We start from the raw sequence: 3,260 nt of genomic DNA, 5'->3' as shown, positions 1-3,260 counted from the left end.
AGAACTTATTTTCTCCTGTTCCAGAGACTAGAACAGGAACTAAAGGTAAAGGTAAAGGTTTCCCCTGACATTAAGTCCAGTCATGTCTGACTCTGGAGGTTGGTGCTCATCTCCATTTCTAAGCCGAAGAGCCGATGTTGTCCGTAGACACCTCCAAGGTCATGTGGCCGGCATGACTGCATGGAGCGCCGTTACCTTCCCGCCAGAGCGGTACCTATTGATCTACTCACATTGGCATGTTTTCGAACTGCTAGGTTGGCAGGAGCTGGAGCTAACAGCGGCTGCTCACGCCGCTCCCAGGGTTTGAACCTGGGACCTTTTGAACAGGAACTAGCAGAGTTTAATTAGAAGCCAGGAGATTCCACCTAAAAACATCAAGACCTTCCTGAGTGTAAAAGCTCTTTAAGAGTGAAACAAATTCTTTCAGAATGTGATGGACTGTCTTTTTTTGTAGGTGTTTAATCAGATGTTGGATAGCTGTCCTCCAAGAGTGCTTTAGTTGTGTTTTTTCTGCATGGTAAACAGTTGGATTAAATGGCATTAGTGGTTCATTCCAACTTTACAGTTCTGTTATGATTTGATTCTATTTTATGATATGCAGTAATATGGCAGTTTCCAAAAATAAATGAATCAAGGTAATGGTTATTTGAATGAACAAAGAATGGCTTAGTGCACTTGCTTGAATTACATTGATGTGATGTATTAGAAGTACATATTTTTTAATAGGCAAGATTGGCTGCCACAGGATAGTATGAAGTGAGACGAATTTGCACTCAGCAGCAGAACATATGCTTCACATGTAAAAAACAAACCAAAGGTGCATCACTAGTCACAAAGTTCAGATAGCAGCTGAGTATTAGAGACATAACCATGGCAAAGGTGGATATACTGAGCTCAGTTATATCAATGGATACCAAACAACTTCTTGTGCTGTCTTTGGCCGGCAATTTGTACTAGATGGCTCTTTGGCCTTCTTCCATTCCGATTTTATGATCTGAAACATTTGATCAGTTGTTCATTTTTATAGGTCCCTCCTTTTTTTTCTTTTTGGACACATAATAACCTTTATGCTTATTAATCTATGTCTAGGATACCCATAGGATGCTAAGCTAATTATGTTTAGCATCTTGTAACTGCTAGTGATTTATCAGCTCAAAGGTTTGTCGCAACACATGGCATCATGGACCTGGTGCACGCTCATGCTTCATTACATCTTGACCTTTTAACTGATACCCAATAGAAAATGGATCAGTCCTTCCATATGGCAGAAGTTCACTTACTAATATGTTATCCTCTCAAATCACTGCTGGAATATGAACTTTCCATATAACTTGACCCCTGTTAACTCGCACTTCTTAGTAGTTTACTTTCAGTGTGCAAGCATTGCTGAACCACTATTACTATACTTTTTAAAAAAAAAACGTACAATTGGTGATGAAAAGGGCTTTAATATTTATATCCTTGTGAACTTCAAGAGAATCTAAAACCACACTCTGCTCAGCCCAAAGTATTAAATCACACACAGGTCTTCTCTACAACCATCTTCACTCTGGTCATCAGAATAGATTTGTATCTTTAAGTGCATTTGATATATAGAGTTATAGCATTTTAACATCAGTTCCCTTATCATAGTTTTATAGTACACAATCCTGAGATGTGTAGTTTAGTGAAGTGATTAGAATTTCCCACTGTAGAATTCTGGTGTACTCCTTGACACCAGTACAATTCTGTAGTAGATAATGTGTAGTATATTAAAGGTAAAGGTAAAAGTTTCCCCTGATGTTAAGTTCAGCCGTGTCTGACTCTGGGGGTTGGTGCTCATCTCCATTTCTAGGCCGAAGAGCCGGCGTTATCCAAAGACACCTCCAAGGTCATGTGGCCAGCATGACTGCATGGAACGCCATTACCTTCCCACCGGAGCGGTACCTATTGATCTACTCACATTTGCATGTTTTTGAACTGCTCGGTTGGCAGAAGCTGGAGCTAACAGCGGGCGCTCACTCCACTCCCTGGATTTGAACCTGGGACCTTTCAGTCTGCAAGTTCAGCAGCTCAGCGCTTTAACACACTGAGCCACTGGAGGCTCTATGTAGTATATTACCAAACTACAAATCTCAGGATTTTGTAGGAGGCAGACATGATACTTTAAGTGCTCTCTAGCCACTATAAGCAGCATTGATACATTGACTCTTAGCATCTCTATGGAGAATTCTGTGGCCAAATAAAATAATTCACCTCTCTTGCTGCTCAGTCCATGTGATCGTTCTCCTCCAATGTCTACAATGGCTTCTTATCCATTCTGCAACCAACAGAAACTTCTCATATTTACCTTCAAATTTCATTTCAAGCTTACACTTTGCAGAGATCAAAAAACTACTTTTAAAAAATAATCCAGTTCTTCATTTCAGGGTTTGTGATGGAACAAGTTAATGTTTCTCATTAAAGCCATGCAAGAACATCACATATTCCTTTTTACATTCCTTATCACTTTTCCATTCCTTTCTTAATTTTTAAAACATTCCTGGAGGGAAATACCTGCAAGAGTTGAAGACCATAAAGATGGGTTCAATTGTTATAGGAAACAGAGTGGTCAACAAGGAAATCAGATGGGAAGGCGTATCTGTATTGTTTCTTCTCTTGCTGCAGTTTCTATGCTTCCATGAAGAAGGTCCTGATAATTCTAGGCTGGTCTCTGGCAATCCCAAGTATATCACATATGAAATATAGGCCTCTCCTCCAGCGTCATTGCTGTAAAGGTGTCTCTTTAGAAAGAAACCCGGAGTCCTTGGAGTTCTATATTGGAAGGAATAGGCTGCGCAGGTTGTGCACCAACCCCTCAGGGTGGCATAACTGTTGGAGCATTTCGGAAATCAAAAGGCTTGCTGCTGCGTATCTGCATAGACCACACATCAGAACATCCCTCCAGAAATGTTTAAAAGGTGATTTCTGAGTTGCTCTGGGGAAGGAAGTTGGCATGGTTAATTGCAGCCCTGCTGGAGTCGACATCACACAAAGGGCTCAGTGAGAGCTAAAGGAGGAGGATTTAATCAGGGTTGGTGAAGCTGGTTTTTAATAGAAGTGAATTCAGCAGAGGACAATAATCATTAAAAGCTAAGGTGTTAATAAAAAAAATTCTTGCAAGAGGGGAGCAAATTCCCACCATTGTAAAACAGACTAAAATATCCAGAAAATCTAACATTGTCTCCATCCTGTTATAAAGCAATTATTACCACAATCCTGTTCAGCAATAGCGTAAAGTT

At 40.2% G+C, this 3,260-nt stretch overlaps 1 long non-coding RNA gene across 1 annotated transcript in view; it reads right to left on the bottom strand.

Moving 5' to 3' along the window:
- Positions 1 to 1,441: 1,441 nt before the first annotated feature.
- Positions 1,442 to 3,260, bottom strand: part of LOC134299658 (uncharacterized) — a 74,348-nt gene continuing 72,529 nt past the window's right edge. Inside the window, exon 4 of the long non-coding RNA XR_010006915.1 lies at positions 1,442 to 2,956. This is a non-coding gene — a long non-coding RNA (uncharacterized LOC134299658). The remainder of the gene's footprint in view (positions 2,957 to 3,260) is intronic.

Source organism: Anolis carolinensis, chromosome 5 (genome assembly GCF_035594765.1).
Source record: "Anolis carolinensis isolate JA03-04 chromosome 5, rAnoCar3.1.pri, whole genome shotgun sequence".
NCBI lineage: Eukaryota > Metazoa > Chordata > Lepidosauria > Squamata > Dactyloidae > Anolis > Anolis carolinensis.
Note: the sequence above shows the minus strand (reverse complement) of the source record. Positions and strands in the feature narration are given on the sequence as shown.